The sequence below is a fragment of the Triticum aestivum genome, chromosome 6A, assembly GCF_018294505.1.
Source record: "Triticum aestivum cultivar Chinese Spring chromosome 6A, IWGSC CS RefSeq v2.1, whole genome shotgun sequence".
In the NCBI taxonomy this organism is placed as follows: domain Eukaryota; kingdom Viridiplantae; phylum Streptophyta; class Magnoliopsida; order Poales; family Poaceae; genus Triticum; species Triticum aestivum.
Genome location: NC_057809.1, coordinates 500774433 through 500795199, shown reverse-complemented (window position 1 = coordinate 500795199; position 20767 = coordinate 500774433).

Sequence of the window (20767 nt, the reverse complement as noted above, 5' to 3'; positions counted from 1 at the left end):
GAGAGAACCCGTATGAGCACGAGATCCCCTACCTCAAGAGTTCTGGGGCGTATGTTGCGGCAGTGGTATCGTCGCAACGCCTGTTGATACCTTGCCGCTCGCAGTGCGGCTTCTCGAGGACGTTCCTCCCCCAGCACGAGATCCGTCCCCCGCATGGCGTCCTGCTACATCTCGTCGAACGCCAGGACCCGTGCGGAGCGACGCCTGACCTCATGAGGGAGGACAACCTCTGCTCCGTAGACAAGGAAGAACGGGGTCTCGCCAGTCGGTTTGGTCGCAGTTGTGCGGATTGACCACAACACGGACTGGAGCTCGTCGTACCAGCCCCTGCCGCAGGCCTCCAGCTTCTTCTTGAAGGTCCTAGCTTTGAGGCCCCTCAGGACCTCCGCGTTGGCCCGCTCGGCCTGGCCGTTGCTCCGGGGGTGTGCTACCGAAGCGTAGCATATCTGCGTTCCAAGGTTAGCACAGTACGTTTTGAAGAGATTACTGGTGAATTGTGAACCATTGTCGGTGATGATGCGGTTGGGCACCCCAAATCGGCTCACGAGGCCCTTGATGAATTTGACCGCTGAGCCTGCCGGGATTGTGCGGACGGCTTCGACCTCAGCCCACTTGGTGAATTTGTCCACGGCTGCGTAGAGGTAGCGATAGCCCCCTGACGCCCGAGGAAACGGGCCCAGAATGTCGAGCCCCCAAACTGCGAACGGCCATGAGAGGGGTATAGTCTGTAGACCCCCTCGCAGGCTGATGGATCTGCTTAGCATGAAACTGGCAGGCCTCGCAAGCCTTCAGAAGCTCAACGGCGTCGTTGAGTGCTGTGGGCCAATAGAATCCACTACGGAACGCCTTGCCGACGAGGGTCCGTGACGACGAGTGGTGCCCGCAGTCTCCGCCGTGTATGTCCGCCAGTAGCTCCTTCCCTTGCTCTTGGGAGATGCAGCGTAGGGACATGTCATTTGGTCACTTCCTGTAGAGCTCACCATCCTGGATGCAATAAGCCATGGCCTGCTGCGCCACACGCTCCGCCTCCTCCTCATTCTCCGGCAGAGTCCCTTGCATCAGGTAGTTCTTGAGCTCCGGGATCCAACACCCTTCCTGAGGCTCTAATGCCGGGAGCAGGCGTGCCCCTGAGGCTGGGCCGCAGATCGGGGCTCCTGAGGTAGGCGACTGAGGGAGCTCCTCCCTTGGTTGTGCCGTGCTCGACAGCGACGGCACCGCCGAGGGTTTGAAGAGCCGCTCCTCAAAGATGCCAGGCTCCTGAGGCAGCCGCCTAGATGCCCTCTTGGCAATGTCGTCAGCCTCCTAATTGGTGCCGCGAGGCACATGCTGCAACTCCAGTCCCCAGAACTGTTTCTCCATCTTGCGGACCTCAGCGAGGTAGGCTTCCATGTGCTCGTTCTTTGGCTCGTATATCTTGTTGGAGAAGTTGACAAGGAGCTGCGAATCGCCCTTGATGATGAGGCGCTTCACCCCTAAGGCAGTTGCGGCCTTCAAGCCTGCTATTAGGCCTTCGTACTCCGCTATGTTGTTGGAGACCTTTTCTCCATGCTAGAAGTAAAGTTGCACGGCGTAGTAGAGTTTGTCCTGGGTAGGGGATACGAGCACTGCGCCAGCTCCCGCACCGTGTCGGGAGAATGCCCCATCAAAGTACATGACCCAGCCATCCGGTGCTTCACTTCTCGGGGAAAGTGATCGGTCTTCGCCTACCTCGAGACCCGGCGCTTCTGCCCATTCTGCCACGAAATCCGCTAGCGCGGCTCCCTTGATGACTCTGGTCGTACTGAATTCTAGCTGAAATGCCTGTAGCTCGATGTTCCATTCAGCAACCCTTCCAGCTGAGTTGGGGCTCCTGAGTACCCTCTCCAAGGGGTATGCCGAGACGATCCTGATGGGGTGGCCTTGGAAGTAGTGACGCAGCTTGTGTGAGGCCACCAATAGCGCGAGGAGGAGCTTTTGAGGCATGGGGTACTGCACCCTTGCGTCCCGTAGCACTGTGTTGACGAAATACACGGGGTGCTCGACAAGGTTGAGGGTGCTGGCACTGCTTGCGTCCTCCAGAGGTCGAGGCGTCTCTTGAGACGACAGAGCTCCTAGTGCTTGGTCGCCTGAAGGGGCCTCTCCTACTCCGGGTGCGTTCTCCTGCCATGGCTGTTCCTTTCCGGCTGCGGTTGCGGCCTTCGCGAGGCCCTCCTGGCTCTGCTTCGCTTCAGTTCGGACGGCTGATGCGGCCTTGGCACAGCGCTCCTCCCTGACCGCTACCAGGGCTGCGCTAGCGGAGTAGGGGGTGGCCGCAAGGTAGAGCACCAGGGGCTCCCGAGGACGCGGAGCTACCATCACAGGTGGACTGGTAAGGTACCTCTTGAGGTCTTGGAATGCCTTGTCGGCCTCTTCAGTCCATTCGAAGGGGCCCTTTTTCTTCATCAGCTTGAAGAAGGGCAGCGCTCATTCCCCCAGCTTGGAGATGAAACGCCCCAGCGTAGTTACACGCCCAGTGAGCTTCTGCATTTCTCTGAGGGTCCTCGGCGGGCTCATGTCTTCGACTGCCTTGACCTTCTCCGGGTTGGCCTCGATGCCCCTGTGGGATACGAGGAAACCCAGGAGCTTGCCTGAGGGGACCCCAAACACGCACTTCTCCGGGTTGAGCCGTAGGTCCACTTCGTTGAGGCTCGCGAAGGTTTCTTCCAGGTCCTGTATCAGGGTCCTTGCCTCACAAGACTTCACCACAATGTCATCGACGTAAGCTTCTGCGTTCCTCCCGAGCTGCCGGCCTAAGGCGATGTGCATCAGCCACTGAAAGGTCGCGCCTGCGTTGCGCAACCCAAACGGCATGCACGTATAGCAGTACACTCCACACGGGGTTAGGAAGGCCATCTTCTCCATGTCTTCTACCGCTATCTTGATCTGGTGATAGCCCGAGAAGGCATCTAGGAAGCACAATAGGTCACACTCTGCGGTGGAGTCGACTATCTGGTCAATGTGGGGGAGCGGAAATGGATCCTACAGGCAGGCCTTGTTGAGGTTGGTGAAGTCGACGCACATGCACTCCTTTCCTCCCTTTTTCGGTGCAACGACCGGATTAGCCAGCCAATCAGGGTAGCGGACCTCACGGATAACTCCTGCCGCCTCTAGCTTCCGGGTCTCTTGAACGATGAAAGCTTGTTTCTCAGTAGACTGCTGCCTTGCCTTCTGCTTCACGGGGCGCACATTGGGGCACACATTGAGGTGATGCTCAATCACTTCCCTTGGGACCCCTGCTAACTAATCAGGTTCCCACGCAAACACCTTCTTGTTTGCACGCAGGAGACCGATCAGGGCTTTCTCTTGCTCGGGCTCGAGATTGGCCCCTATGGTGAAGGTGTGATACGTCTCCGTCGTATCTACTTTTCCAAACACTTTTGCCCTTGTTTTGGACTCTAACTTTTATGATTTGAATGGAACTAACCCGGACTGACGCTGTTTTCAGCAGAATTGCCATGGTGTTGTTTTATGTGCAGAAAACAAAAGTTCTCGGAATGACCTGAAACTCCATGGAATATCTTAGAATAAATAATAAAAAATCCTGGCCAAAGATGAAGACCAAGGGGCCCACACCCTGTCCACGAGGGTGGGGGGCGCGCCCCTCCCCCCTGGGCCCCCTGGTGGCCCTCCGACGCTAACTCCAACTCCATATATTGGCTTTCAAGGAGAAAAAAATCAGAGAGAAAGTTTCATCGCGTCTTACGATACAGAGCCGCCGCCAAGCCCTAATCTCTCTCGAGAGGGCTGATCTGGAGTCCATTCAGGGCCCCGGAGAGGGGGATTCGTCGCCGTCGTCATCATCAACTATCCTCCATCACCAATTTCATGATGCTCACCGCCGTGCGTGAGTAATTGCATCATAGGCTTGCTGGACGGTGATGGGTTGGATGAGATTTATCATGTAATCGAGTTAGTTTTGTTAGGGTTTGATCCCTAGTATCCACTATGTTCTGAGATTGATGTTGCTATGACTTTGCTATGCTTAATGCTTGTCACTAGGGCCCGAGTGCCATGATTTCAGATCTGAACCTATTATGTTTTCATGAATATATGTGAGTTCTAGATCCTATCTTGCAAGTCTATAGTCACCTACTATGTGTTATGATCCGGCAACCCCGAAGTGACAATAATCGGGACCACTCCCGGTGATGACCATAGTTTGAGGAGTTCATGTATTCACTATGTGTTAATGCTTTGTTCCAGTTCTCTATTAAAAGGAGGCCTTAATATCCCTTAGTTTCCAATAGGACCCCGCTGCCACGGGAGGGTAGGACAAAAGATGTCATGCAAGTTCTTTTCCATAAGCACGTATGACTATTTATGGAATACATGCCTACATTATATTGATGAACTGGAGCTAGTTCTGTGTCACCCTATGTTATGTCTGTTACATGATGAACCACATCCGACATAATTATCCATCATTGATCCGGTGCCTACGAGTTTTCCATATACTGGTTCACGCTTATTTACTTTTCCGTTGCTACTGTTACAATCACTACAAAAATACCAAAAACATTACTTTTGCTGTCTTTACTTTGTTACCGTTATCACCACTATCATATTACTTTGCTACTAAACACTTTGCTGCAGATACTAAGTTTCCAGGTGTGGGTTGAATTGACAACTCAGCTGCTAATACTTGAGAATATTCTTTGGCTCCCCTTGTGTCGAATCAACAAATTTGGGTTGAATACTCTACCCTCGAAAACTGTTGCGATCCCCTATACTTGTGGGTTATCAAGACCTTTTTCTGGCGCCGTTGCCAGGGAGCATAGCTCTATTCTTTGAGTCACTTGGGATTTATATCTTCTGGACACTATGAAGAACTTGAAAGACGCTAAGACAAAAATTTATCCCTCAACTACGAGGGGAGGTAAGGAACTGCCATCTAGCTCTACACTTGATTCACCTTCTGTTATGAGTAAGCTAGCGACACCTAAACCTACTACTGCTATGAATTTTGATATGTCGCATGTTATTGATGATGCCACTTCTGCTATGCATGATACTTATGATGAAACTACTTCTATGCTTGATACTACTGTGCCACTTGGTGAATTTCTAGATGAGCAAATTTCTAAGTCTAGAGAAAGAGAAATTAGTGAACCTGAACACGATGATGTTAGTGATGATGAACCTATGCCTGTTATTCCTGAGGGTTATCTTTTTAATAATGAATCTTATGAAGCTATTCTTGCTTGTCCGGATAAACCTGAACGTAAGAGGTTACTAATTAAGTGGAGTAAGGAATCTTTTAGAGGTAGGATGAGACCCGACCCTGCTTTTGCTACTTCACCTATCTGTGTTCCTGATCAGGATTATTATGATATTACTGTTGATCCAGATATAATTACTTTAGTTGAATCTGATCCTTTTTATGGCTATGAATCTAAAACTATTGTGGCACATCTTCGTAAGTTAGATGAAATAGCTGACCTGTTTACTAATAATCTGAGATCGCGCCACTTTTATATACTCAAAATATTTCCATTCTCATTAAAGGGTGATGCTAAGAAATTGTTTAATTCTCTTGATCCTGCCTGTGTGCAAAGTCCCCAGGATATGATTTATTACTTCTCTGCTAAATATTTCCCTGCTCATAAGAAACAAGCTGCTTTGAGGGAAATATACAATTTTGTGCAAATTGAAGAAGAGAGTCTCCCACAAGCTTGGGGGAGGCTTCTCAAGTTACTTAATGCTTTGCCTGATCATCCTCTTAAGAAACCTGAAATATTTGATATCTTTTATAATGGACTAACTAATGCTTCCAGAGATTACCTGGATAGTTGTGCTGGTTCTCTTTTCAGGGAAAGAACACCGGATGACGCTGAAATTTTATTGAATAATATGTTGGAAAATGAAAATAATTGGGCACCTCCTGAGCCACCTCCTGAGCCAACTCCTGAGCCAGCTCCTAAGCCAATTACTGAGCCTATCCCTAAACCAACTCCGAAGAAGAGAGGTGTTCTATTTCTCAGTCCCGAAGATATGCAAGAGGCAAAGAAATCTATGAAAGAAAAAGGTATTAAAGCTGAAGATGTTAAGAATTTACCTCCTATTGAAGAAATACATGGTCTTAATTTACCGCCAGTTGAAGAAGTATATGATCTCAATTACTTATTTACTGAAGAACCTCCCGATATCCCGACACAGGTAGTAAAGGTAAATTCTCTCTATAGATATGATAAAGTTGAAGTCCCTCCTACTAAAATTGCTAGTCAGTGCTTGGATGAGTTTGATAACTTTATGTTTAAGCAAGATGACTTTAATGCTTATTTTGGTAGACAATTAAAGCAGAATACCTTTATGATTAAACGCTTGCGTGATTATATGGATAATATTAGAGGTGAACTTAAACTTGTTAGCAAACATGCTTCTATGGTTACCACTCAAGTAGAACAAGTACTTAAAGCTTAGAAAGAAATGCTTGATGAAATGAATAGTAAGAAAAATGATTATGCTGTTAGAGTGGCTACTAGAACTGGTAGAATGACTCAGGAACCTTTGTATCCTGAAGGCCACCCTAAGAGAATCGAGCAAGATTCTCAAAGAAATAATATTGATGCACCTAGTTCTTCTAAAAGGAAGAAAAAGAAAAATGATAGAACTGTGCAAACTTCTAGTGAACCTATTGCTGAACCACCTGATAATCCAAATGATATCTCCATGTCTGATGCTGAAACACAATCTGGTAATGAACATGAACCTAGTGAAAATGTTAATGATGATGTTCATGATGATGCTCAACCTAGTAATGATAATGATGTAGAAGTTGAACCTGCTGTTGATCTTGATAACCCACAATCAAAGAATCAACGTTATGATAAAAGAGACTTTGTTGCTAGGAAACATGGTAAAGAAAGAGAACCATGGGTTCAGAAACCCATGCCTTTTCCTCCGAAACCATCCAAGAAAAAGGATGAGGAGGATTTTGAGCGCTTTGCTGAAATGATTAGACCTATCTTTTTGCGTATGCGATTGACTGATGTGCTCAAAACAAATCCTTATGCTAAGTATATGAAGGATATCATTACTAATAAAAGAAAGATACCAGAGGCTGAAATTTCCACCATGCTTGCTAATTACACTTTTAAGGGTGGAATACCAAAGAAACTTGGAGATCCAGGAGTACCTACTATACCATGCTCCATTAAAAGAAATTATGTTAAAACTGCTTTATGTGATCTTGGAGCCGGTGTTAGTGTTATGCCTCTCTCTTTATATCGTAGACTTGACTTGAATAAGTTGACACCTACTGAAATATCTTTGCAAATGGCTGATAAATCAACTGCTATACCTGTCGGTATTTGTGAGGATGTGCCTGTTGTGGTTGCAAACGTTACTATTTTAACGGACTTTGTTATTCTTGATATTCCCGAGGATGATAGTATGTCTATTATTCTTGGAAGACCTTTCCTTAATACTGTAGGGGCTGTTATTGATTGCAACAAAGGCAATGTCACTTTTCATGTTAATGGTAATGAGCATACGGTGCACTTTCCAAGGAAACAACCTCAAGTTTATAGTATCAACTCTATTGGAAAAATTGCATCGATTATATTTGGAGGTTTTGAATTTCCTCTTGCTACTGTCAAAAAGAAATATGATATACTTATTGTTGGGGATGTCCATATCCCCGTTGAGGTAACATAGTGTTATTCGAAATTTCTCCGGTTCCATGATTATCGGAATGAGTTTGTTAACAAGACTTGATCAACCTTGTTAGTGGATTCTTTTTGATGAGCATGAGATGGATGAAACTAGAAGCACAACCTTCTATACCCTCTTTATATTTTCTGTTCTTTAGTAGAAATAAAGTAAAATAGTATTTTTCTGTCTGTTTCCTGACTTATCCATGCAATATAAAAATATCCCGAAAATAAAAGTCCTCAGAATGCCATGCCAATTTAATATGATTTTTTTCGGGAATATTTAAGGATTTTTAGTGCAAAAATTACCGCGGGAGGAGCTGCCACCTGGTCACGAGGGTGGAGGGCGCGCCCCCCTGCCTCGTGGGCCCACGGTGGCCCTCCTCCACTTATTCCTGCACCCATCTTCTTCCCCTGTCTCGCACAAACCCGAAAAACCAACTCAAGCTCGTGTTCCAGCAACTTTTGTTGCAATTTTCGATCTCCTTGCTCAAAGCACCTCTCGCAAAACTGCTTGGGGAGATTGTTCCTTGGTATGTGACTCCTCCATTGGTCCAATTAGTTTTTGTTCTAGTGCTTTATTCATTGCAAATTTGTGCTACATAGGTGACCATGTTCTTGAGCTTGCATGTCAAATATATATGGTTCCAAGTAGTTCTAATGCTTGATATATGCTCTAGGCACTTGTATGAGTAGTTGCTATCAATCTTATTGAAGTTGGTTCACTTTTGTTTGAAGTTACTAAAAATTTCAGATTGTTTCAGAAATAATGAAGAGACTTTTGAGGGGCTCGTCGAGCCGAAGTTCTAAGGAGAAACAAAAGGAAGAAGAACAGAAGCCCAAATTTAATCTGCCTCGTATCGCGGAGGTCCGGCCGTGTGAATGGCCTTCCGATGACTTCTTGAGGAGTGCCGGGATTTATGAAGATTTCTATCTATTGATTGAGAACGCCGGCCTCACCAACTTCCTCCGCGACCAACGTCATCAATATCTCTTACTCACAAATACTTTTGTGCAGAACTTCTACTTTTTCCCTAAGAAATCACCTCCAACAGTAGAGTTCCATTTATATGATGTTGCTAGGGAGATGACATTAGCTGCATTTTGTGAGGTTTGCAAAATACCTTTCGAGGGTTCTTTAGATGAACCACACCGTAATGAAGTGGAAGCTTATATTGACACTATCACTGTGGGAGAAACCAGGAAGGTTTCTGATGCAAGAATTACTAGCATACATTTCCCTGTTTTACGCTACTTTGCCTTATTTGCTAGTCGTTGCTTGATTGGTCGCGGGAACTGGGGGAACCTTAGTATTCCTGATATTATTATTTTGCTCCATGGTTTATACCGCGATAACTCTGTTAGTATGGGTGGAATTGTTGCTAGACGGTTGAGTATGAACCGTACTAAGGGCCCCATATTTGGAGGCATTTATGCTTCACGCCTAGCTGAACATTTTGAAATACCTATTAGGCATGAGGAGAAAGAAGAAACAACGCTGCCCCGTGCTTATTTAGATTATAAGAGTATGGTAGCGCATGATTTTCTTGTTAAGAATCGTGAAAGGGCGCTTAAATATAAATTGTACTTTGATAAACATCACCCTGAGACTATTACTTTGCCTGCTTCCTGTTTGTTTAACTTGTCTACAGGTACTTACATTGTTCCGTGGGCGGCTGTTCAAGCCTATCGGAATCCTGTACCAGCCTCGGAACCGGAGCCTCCACGAATGTCTGTTTATTCTTGGGATCCTGAGGCGGTTGCCAGCCAGTGGCAGTCAGAGTCCTCTTCATCACATTATGATCCCAACTATTCTTCATCGCAGTACGACCCCAGCTTCACCTACGGATATCAGCCAGGTTATCCCTGGCAATAGACCAACTTAGGCCAAAAGCCTAAGCTTGGGGGAGTACGTATTTCCCACCGACATTACATTCATGTTCACACACTCATTGCTAGATGTCGGTGCTCATACTCTTTCATTGTAATATCCATGTTAGTTTAAATTTATTTTTCTAGCTTTCCTCTTGTGTGTTTGATAAACCTTAAGAAAAAAAAAGAAAAAAATTAGTGTTAGTCTACTTTCCATGCTTGTAGTAGAATTAAAAAGAAAACCCAAAAATATTTCCCGTCCTTCTTTTGCTTGTTGGGAGCTTCCCCGTGTAAATAGTTTTTATTTTTCTTTTCCTTTCTTTGGGGGTCGAGAAGACTATATTGAAAATGCTTAGTGGCTCTTATATGCATGATTGTTTATTTAACTTAGAGCCCATATTACTTGTCTTCTCTCTTGAGTTGAATGCTTGCAGATTCCAGCTTAGTCCAATGCACGTGCACTCTTATTATTATACACACCATTCGGTCGTGCAAGTGAAAGGCAATAATGATGATATATGATGGACTCATTGGGATGAGAAAAGCTGGCATGAACTCGACCTCTCTTGTTTTTGTAAATATGATGATTCATCGTTCCCGATTCAGCTATTATGAAGTAAACATATTTGCAATGACATTTAGAGATTATAGTTGCTTGTGCCATGCTTGATTAGCTATGAGTTATAATGGTTAACCTTGCGTGCCAACATGCTATTGAGATGATTATGATGTGGTATGATAGGATGGTATCCTCCTTTAAATGAATTGAGTGACTCGACTTGGCACATGTTCACGCATGTAGTTGAATCAAATCAACATAGCCTTCATGATATTTATGTTCATGGTGGATTATATCCTACTCATGCTTATATTCGGTGTGAATTAATTTTAATGCATGTTTACGACTGTTGTCGCTCTCTCAGTTGGTCGCTTCCCAGTCTTTTGCTAGCCTTCACCTGTACTAAGCGGGAATACTGCTTGTGCATCCAAACTCCTTAAACCCCAAAGTTGTTCCATATGAGTCCACTATACCTTCCTATATGCGGTATCTACCTGCCGTTCCAAGTAAATTTGTATGTGCCAAACTCCAAACCTTCCAATGAAATTCTGTTTTGTATGCTCGAGCAGCTCATGTGCAACTATGGCTGCCTATATCTTCCATGCTAGGTGGGTTATTCTCAAGAGGAGTGGACTCCGCTCCTCATTCACGAGAAAGGGCCGGTAACCGGGATGCCCAGTCCCATGATCCAAAAAGATCAAAGCAAATCAAAATAATTAAACAAAACTCCCCCTGGGACCCGTTGAATGTTGGAGGCACTCGTTGTTTCGAGCAAGCCATGGATTGATGCTTGTGGAGGAGGGGGAGTATAAACCTTTACCATTCTGTTTGGGAACTGCCTATAATGCATGTAGTATGGAAGATACAGCCATCTCATAGTTGTTACGTTGACAGTGAAAGTATGCCGCTCAAAATATTATTTATCTCTATTTCAAAAATCGAGCTCTGGCACCTCTACAAATCCCTGCTTCCCTCTGCGAAGGGCCTATCTATTTACTTTTATGTTGAGTCATCACCCTTCTTATTAAAAAGCACCCGCTGGAGAGCACACTGTCGTTTGCATTCATTATGATTGGTTTATATTGGGTATGACTTGACTGGATCTCTTTTACCATGAATTACAATGTTTAGTCAGTCCTTGATCTTTAAAGGTGCTCTGCATTTATGTTTTGCGGTCTCAGAAAGGGCTAGCGAGATACCATTTTGTTATATCATGTTATGATTATTTTGAGAAAGTGTTGTCATCCGAGTTTTATTATTATGGCTCGCTAGCTGATTATGCTATTGATATGAGTAATTGTGAGACCTACGTGTTATTGTGAGTATGGTTAGTTCATAATAATTGCTGAAACTTGAATGCTGGCTTTTCATGTTTACAACAACAAGAGCAAACAGAGTTTGTAAAAGTTTTTCTTTTTCTCTTTCAGTTTGTCAATTGAATTGCTTGAGGACAAGCAAGGGTTTAAGCTTGGGGGAGTTGATACGTCTCCGTCGTATCTACTTTTCCAAACACTTTGCCCTTGTTTTGGACTCTAACTTGTATGATTTGAATGGAACTAACCCGGACTGACGTTGTTTTCAGCAGAATTGCCATGGTGTTGTTTTATGTGCAGAAAACAAAAGTTCTCAGAATGACCTGAAACTCCACGGAATATCTTAGAATAAATAATAAAAAATCCTCGCCAAAGATGAAGACCAGGGGGCCCACACCCTGTCCACGAGGGTGGGGGGCGCGCCCCTCCCCCCTGGGCGCGCCCCCTACCTCGTGGGTCCCCTGGTGGCCCTCCGACGCCAACTCCAACTCCATATATTGGCTTTCGAGGAGAAAAAAAATCAGAGAGAAAGTTTCATCGCGTTTTACGATACGGAGCCGCCGCCAAGCCCTAATCTCTCTCGGGAGGGCTGATCTGGAGTCCGTTCGGGGCTCCGGAGAGGGGGATTCGTCGCCGTCGTCATCATCAACCATCCTCCATCACCAATTTCATGATGCTCACCGCCGTGCGTGAGTAATTGCATCGTAGGCTTGCTGGACGGTGATGGGTTGGATGAGATTTATCATGTAATCGAGTTAGTTTTGTTAGGGTTTGATCCCTAGTATCCACTATGTTCTGAGATTGATGTTGCTATGACTTTGCTATGCTTAATGCTTGTCACTAGGGCCCGAGTGCCATGATTTCAGATCTGAACCTATTATGTTTTCATGAATATATGTGAGTTCTAGATCCTATCTTGCAAGTCTATAGTCACCTACTATGTGTTATGATCCGGCAACCCCGAAGTGACAATAATCGGGACCACTCCCGGTGATGACCATAGTTTGAGGAGTTCATGTATTCACTATGTGTTAATGCTTTGTTCCGGTTCTCTATTAAAAGGAGGCCTTAATATCCCTTAGTTTCCAATAGGACCCCGCTGCCACGGGAGGGTAGGACAAAAGATGTCATGCAAGTTCTTTTCCATAAGCACGTATGACTATTTACGGAATACATGCCTACATTATATTGATGAACTGGAGCTAGTTCTGTGTCACCCTATGTTATGACTGTTACATGATGAACCACATCCGGCATAATTATCCATCATTGATCCGGTGCCTACGAGTTTTCCATATACTGGTTTACGCTTATTTACTTTTCCGTTGCTACTGTTACAATCACTACAAAAATACCAAAAACATTACTTTTGCTGTCTTTACTTTGTTACCGTTATCACCACTATCATATTACTTTGCCACTAAACACTTTGCTGCAGATACTAAGTTTCCAGGTGTGGTTGAATTGACAACTCAGCTGCTAATACTTGAGAATATTCTTTGGCTCCCCTTGTGTCGAATCAACAAATTTGGGTTGAATACTCTACCCTCGAAAACTGTTGCGATCCCCTATACTTGTGGGTTATCAAGGTGGCGCTAGCGGACCTGTCCTCGTCGACTGGTACCTGCTTGGTCTCTGCCTTGTCTTGGGTGAACATCTGCTTCTTTTTAGCCGGCACAGCCCCCTTGGGCTCAAGGGCGTCGGTGCCAGTGGGCTGCGCCACCGCGGTCGCCCTAAAAACAAGCTGGAGCACCTGTAGCGCATCCCTTGTGTCTCCTGACACGGTGAGGACGCCGCTGCTCCCAGGCATCTTCATGAGGTTGTACGCCGGGTGAGTTGCTGCCATGAACCGAGCCAGGGCCGGATAGCCGAGGATGGCGTTGTAGGGGAGGCCGATGGGGGCGATGTCGAAGTCGATCAGCTCCGTGCGGAAGTTGTCACAGGTGCCGAAGGTCACTGGGAGGCGGATCTGCCCCAAGAAGGCGGTGGAACCGGCTCCGACGCTCGAGAAAGGTCTGCTAGGTCGGAGCCGCTCCAGCGGCACGTGGAGGAGGCTGAAGGCCTCCACTGAGAGCACGTTGAGGCCGGCACCGCCGTCGATGAGGGTCCTGGTGACGGCCACTTGGCAGATGGTGGGGGTGCACAGCATCGAGAGCGCGCCCGAACCAATGGGGTTGAAGGGGTGGTCCTCTGAGTTGAAGGTTAGATCGGCCTCGGGCGCCACCCAGCCCGGGGGGCTTCTCGGCGCTTGGAGGTGGTGCTGATCCGGCGAGTGAACGGCTTGACGTGATGGCTCGAGGGTGGTGCCTGGGAGCCACCCAGGAGAGCTGCGATGACGGGCGGCGCTGGTGCGGCGAAACGGGCGAGGAAGAGGTCACGTAGCTCCTCCCAGGAGGTGACAGAGGCCGTCGGCAGGTGGAGGAGCCACGCGCGCGGGATGCCTGTGAGGGCCATGGGTAACCAGTTGGCCATCACCCGATCGTCGCCCCGGCTCCGAGGGCGGCCTCCTCGTACGCCAGTAGGAAAATCATCAGGTCCGTCGCGCCGTCATAGCGCGGCGGCATCTCGGGCCTGAACTTGCGCGGCCACTGCACCTGTCGCAAGGCGGGGGCCAAGGCCCGGAGCCCCCTGGCCCCAGTGTCGGCATCCGTTGCTGGAGCGGGCGGCGCGTTGTCCGCCATGAGGGTGGTATGTGATGTCGAGGGAGAGCGGGTCGTTAGGAGGGAGGACTCTGGCGCACCCCTACCTGGCGCGCCAAATGTCGGATTTCGGGTTCCGGCAGACCCTTGAGGTTCGAACATTGGGTTGCGCGCGGAGATCTCTCCCCTACCGATCTACGTCCAATCCTCTCATGCGAACTAAGATGAAAATGATGAACAACACAAGAGACACGAGGTTTATACTGGTTTGGGCCACCGTTGTGGTGTAATACCCTACTCCAGTGTGTGGTGTGGTGGATTGCCTCTGGGGCTAATGATGAACAGTACAAGGGAAGAACAGCCTCACGAGGGGTGTTCTTGAGCTGGTGCGGTGTGTTCTACTTAGTCTCTACTGGGTTTTCTCTCTCTCTCTCTGCTAGAGTTCTACCAGATCTCTCCTCCCTTTGTGGAGTCTAGCTCTATTTATAGAGGCCCTGGGCCTCTCCCCGAATAATTGAGCGGGAAGGGCGCCAACAATTGGCCATTTTGAAGGGGAACATCTAGTACAAGTTATCCTTACCAAAGGTGGTCTTCGGCTGCCAAAAGCACTTGTGATGACGCCGTCTTGGGCTCCACGGTGACCTCCGTCCGACTGGTCTAGGTCTCGTTGCACCGGAATGGTAACCTTTGCTTGATACCTTGGCTTGTGCTTGCCCTCTTTGCACCAAAGGGGAAACAAGGACCCTGTGCAGGCCGGCGCCTGCCTGGTCTCGATCGTCATGGCTTGCGTCACGGGTTCCTTGCGAGGTACCCCTACCTTGATCTGTCCGCCTCCTCGCGAGCCTGCCTGATGAGGCTGCCTCTGAGGAAGCTTCCTGTCGTCCGCCCCGCGAGGCTTGGACCCTCGCGAGGATCTTGAGCTTGCGTTGATGAAGATGGGCCGCGCTGGGCCCCCACTTGAGCCACGCCGCAGGCCGCAGGCAGTCAAGTCTGGGGACCCCCGTTCCCAGAACGCCGACAAGTTTTGTGTGGATGAAGCTTTTGAGATTTAGGGAGACCGTGATATGAGAGGAATTAAGGAGACACAAAAGCTCAAGCTTGGGGATGCCCAAGGCACCCCAAGATAATATTTCAAGAAGTCTCAAGCATCTAAGCTTGGGGATGCCCCGGTTGGCATCCCACCTTTCTTCTTCAACAACTATCGGTTAGTTTCGGTTGATCCTAAGTTTTTGCTTCTTCACATGATGTTTGCTATTCTTAGAATGTCATTTTATTTTGCTTTGCTTGCTGTTTGAATAGAATACCAAGGTCTGAAATTATTAAATGTTAGAGAGTCTTCACATAGTTGCATAATTATTCGACTACTCATTGATCTTCACTTAAATCTCTCGGAGTAGTTTGTCATTTGCTCTAGTACTTCACTTATATCTTTTAGAGCATGGTGGTAGTTTTATTTTGAAGAAATAGATGAACTCTCATGCTTCACTTAGATTATTTTGAGAGTCTTAAATAGCATGGTAATTTGCTTAAAATCCCAATATGCTAGGTATTCAAGATTAGTAAAAGTCTCTTATGAGTGTTTTGAATACTAAGAGAAGTTGGATGCTTGATGATTGTTTTGAGATATGGAGGTAATAATATCAAGGTCGTGCTAGTTGAGTAGTTGTGAATTTGAGAAATGTTTGCGTTGAAGTTTGCAAGTCCCGTAGCATGCACGTATGGTAAACGTTGTGTAACAAATTTGAAACATGAGGTGTTATTTGATTGTCCTCCTTATGAGTGGCGGTCGGGGACGAGCGATGGTCTTTTCCTACCAATCTATCCCCCTAGGAGAATGCGCGTAGAGCCGAGGTTTTTGATGACTTGTAGACTTTTGCAATAAGTATGTAAGTTCTTTATGACTAATGTTGAGTCCATAGATTATACGCACTCTCACCCTTCCATCATTGCTAGCCTCTATGGTACCGTGCATTGCCCTTTCTCACATCGAGAGTTGGTGCAAACTTTGCCGGTGCATCCAAACCCCGTGATATGCTACGCTCTTTCACACATAAACCTCCTTATATCTTCCTCAAAACAGTCACCATACCTACCTATTATGGCATTTCCATAGCCATTCCGAGATATATTGCCATGCAACTTTCCACCATCCAGTTTATCATGACACATTCATCATTGTCATACTGCTTAGCATGATCATGTAGTTGACATAGTATTTGTGGCAAAGCCACCGTTCATATTTTTTTCATACTTGTCACTCTTGATTCATTGCATATCCCGGTACACCGCCGGAGGCATCCATATAGAGTCATAGTTTATTCTAGTATCAAGTTGTAATCATTGAGTTGTAATAAATAGAAGTGCGATGATCATCATTCAATAGAGCATTGTCCCCCCAAAAAGAGAAAGGCCAAAAAAAGAAGGCCCAAAAAAATAGAAAATAAATAAAAAGGGGCAATGCTACTATCCTTTTTTCCACACTTGTGCTTCAAAGTAGCACCATGTTCTTCATATAGAGAGTCTCTTGAGTTATCACTTTCATATACTAGTGGGAATTTTCATTATAGAACTTGGCTTGTATATTCCAACAATGGGCCTCCTCAAGTGCCCTAGGTCTTCATGAGCAAGCAAGTTGGATGCACACCCACTAGTTTCTTTTGTTGAGCTTTCATACATTTATAGCTCTAGTGCATCCGTTGCATGGCAATCCCTACTCCTTGCATTAACATCAATCGGTGGGCATCTCCATAGCCCATTGATTAGCCTCGTTGATGTGAGACTTTCTCCTTTTTGTCCTCTCCACATAACCCCCTCATTATTCTATTCCATCCATAGTGCTATATCCATGGCTCACGCTCATGTATTGCGTGAAAGTTTATGAGTTTGAGATTACTAAAGTATGAAACAATTGCTTGGCTTGTCATCGGGGTTGTGCATGATGAGAGCATTCTTGTGTGACGAAAATGAAGCATGACTAAACTATATGATTTTGTAGGGATGAACTTTCTTTGGCCATGTTATTTTGAGAAGACATGATTGCTTAGTTAGTATGCTTGAAGTATTATCATTTTTATGTCAATATGAACTTTTGTCTTGAATCTTATGGATCTGAATATTCATGCCACAATTAAGAAGAATTACATTGAAATTATGCCAACTAGCATTCCACATCAAAAGTTCTTTCTTTTATCATTTACCTACTCGAGGACGAGTAGGAATTAAGCTTGGGGATGCTGATACGTCTCCAACGTATCTATAATTTTTGATTGCTCCATGCTATATTATCTACTGTTTTGAATGTTTATGGGCTTTATTATACACTTTTATATCATTTTTGGGACTAACCTATTAACCCAGAGCCTAGTGCCAGTTTCTGTTTTTACCCTGTTTTAGGGTTTCGAAGAAAAGGAAAATCAAACGGAGTCCAATTGACCTGAAACTTCACGGAACTCATTTTTGGAAGGAAAGAAGCCTAGAAGACATGGAGTGCACATCGGGGGACCTGCGAGGAGGCCACGAGGCAGGGGGCGCGCCCACCCCCTGGGCGCGCCCTCCACCCTCGTGGGCCCCCTGACGTACTTCTTTCGCCTATATATCTCCATATACACTAAAAACATCCGTGAGCACAATAGATCGGGAGTTCCGCCGCCAGAAGCCTCCGTAGCCACCGAAAACCAATCTAGACCCATTCCGACACCCTGTCGGAGGGGGGAATCCCTCTCCGGTGGCCATCTTCATCATCCTAGTGCTCTCCATGACGAGGAGGGAGTAGTTCTCCCTCGGGGTTGAGGGTATGTACCAGTAGCTATGTGTTTGATCTCTCTCTCTCTCTCGTGTTCTTGATTTGGCACGATCTTGATGTATCGCGAGCTTTGCTATTATAGTTGGATCTTATGTTTCTCCTCCCCTCTTCTCTCTTGTAATGAATTGAGTTTCCCCTTTGAAGTAATCTTATCGGATTGAGTCTTTAAAGATTTGAGAACACTTGATGTATGTCTTGCCGTGCGTATCTGTGGTGACAATGGGATATCACGTGATTCACTTGATGTATGTTTTGGTGATCAACTTGCGGGTTCTGCCCATGAACCTATGCATAGGGGTTGGCACACGTTTTCATCGTGATTCTCCGGTAGAACTTTGGGGCACTCTTTGAGGTCCTTTGTGTTGGTTGAATAGATGAATCTGAGATTGTGTGATGCATATCATATAATCATACCCACGGATACTTGAGGTGACATTGGAGTATCTAGGTGACATTAGGGTTTTGATTGATTTGTGTCTTAAGGTGTTATTCTAGTATGAACTCTAGGGCTGTTTGTGACACTTATAGGAATAGCCCAACAGATTGATTGGAAAGAATAACTTTGAGGTGGTTTCTTACCCTACCATAATCTCTTCGTTCGTTCTCTGCTATTAGTGACTTTGGAGTGACTCTTTGTTGCATGTTGAGGGAGAGTTATGTGATCCAATTATGTTATTATTGTTGAGAGGACTTGCACTAGTAAAAGTATGAACCCTAGGCCTTGTTTCAACGCATTGCAATACCGTTTACGCTCACTTTTACCATTCGTTACCTTGCTGTTTTTATATTTTCAGATTACAAAAACTATTATCTACCATCCATATACCACTTGTATCACCATCTCTTCGCCGAACTAGTGCACCTATACAATTTACTATTGTATTGGGTGTGTTGGGGACACAAAAGACTCTTTGTTATTTGGTTGCAGGGTTGCTTGAGAGAGACCATCTTCATCCTATGCCTCCTACAGATTGATAAACCTTAGGTCATCCACTTGAGGGAAATTTGCTACTGTCCTACAAACCTCTGCACTTGGAGGCCCAACAACGTCTACAAGAAGAAGGTTGTGTAGTAGACATCAGGTCCCAAACTGTGCGTCTAAGGCGGATGGTAACAGGAGGCAGGGGACATGATGTTTTACCCAGGTTCAGGCCCTCTTGATGGAGGTAAAACCCTACGTCCTGCTTGATTTATTCTTGATGATATGAGTATTACAAAAGTTTATCTACCACGAGATCGGAGAGGCTAAACCCTAGAAGCTAGCCTATGGTATGATTGTCTGTTATTGTTGTGTCCTACGGACTAAAAACCTCCGGTTTATATAGACACCAGAGAGGGTTAGGGTTACACAAGGTCGGTTACAAAGGAGGAGATATCCATATCCGTATTGCCTAGCTTGCCTTCCACGCCAAGTAGAGTCCCAGCCGGACACGAGACGAAGTCTTCAATCTCGTATCTTCATAGTCTAACAGTCCGGTCAAAGGATATAGTCCGGCTGTCCGGAGACCCCCTAATCCAGGACTCCCTCAGTAGCCCCTGAACTAGGCTTCAATGACGATGAGTCCGGCGCGCAGTGTTGTCTTCGGCATTGCAAGGCGGGTTCCTCCTCCGAATACATCACGGAAGAATTTGAATACAAGGATAGTGTCCGACCCTGCAAAATAAGGTCCACATACCACCGTAGAGAGAATAATATTTCCACAAATCTAATTTGCTGACTTGTTTTGGCAATACGACATTATGCCATGGCCCGGTGATTATTCGAACCGTTTCCTTTAACTAGCCCCGCACATAACGCGAGGCAGTTTTTTGACACGTCTTGTCAAAGCAGAGATCGCGTCCCCCTTATTACAGGATTCTCATCAATACGAGCGTGGGTAACCCAACCGTGCCATCGATTACGGTGCTTGGGGGATAAGCGAGTTTTACCACGCTAGTGGGGACACATAGTTTCGTCCGCCCATATAAAGGGACAAGGATTAACCTTTTTCTACCCACGCCTTCTTCCTCCTTGCTCATCCATTCTTGCGCACTCGAGCTCCAACACCCAAGTCCACATCTTTATCCTCAGCCTTCTCCAAACATGTCCGGAGTGGGAGGCAAGTGGATGGCTTCCTCCGTTACGGAGGGACACATCAAAAAGCTGCGCGGAGCCGGATACCTAGCCGCAAATATCGCGCACCGGTTGCCCGCTGCGGGGCAAATCGTCCCTACCCCGGAACCTCATGAGAGGGTAGTTTTCCTCCACCACTTCCTCCACGGACTGGGATTTCCCCTCCATCCATTCGTCCGTGGTCTCATGTTCTACTACGGGGTGGACTTCCATGATCTGGCCCCGAACTTCGTCCTCAACATTTTGGCGTTCATCGTCGTGTGTGAGGCTTTCCTTCGCATCTGGCCCCACTTCGACCTGTGGTTAAAGACCTTCAATATCAAGCCAAAGGTGGTGGGCGGCCAACAAGCAGAATGCGGTGGAGCCATGGTGGGCAAGATGCCCAACATTATATGGCTTGAAGGCTCCTTCGTGGAGACCATAAAGGGGTGGCAATCGGCGTGGTTCTACATCACCGAGCTGCACGACACCAAATGGGTGGCTGCCCCCAATTTCGATCCGGATTCCCCACACGGCTCACTTCTGGAAAGAGAAGGGCTTGTCGTGGGGTTCATCGGTGGAGCTGGACGGACTCCAGAAATGTATCCTGAACATGGCAAGCAAGAAGCTCAAGCTTGTCAAGATAGTCCAGGTTATGCTCGTCCGCCGGATCCTCCCGTGCCAACAACGGGACTTCAACTTGTGGGAGTTCGACCCAGCCCAGCACCAGACTCTGAGCGAGCTCTTCGACACGACGCACAAGGACATCTGGAAGGTGCTGTTCAAGGGCGCAGAGGTCCCTCCCTCTCTCACCGAGGAC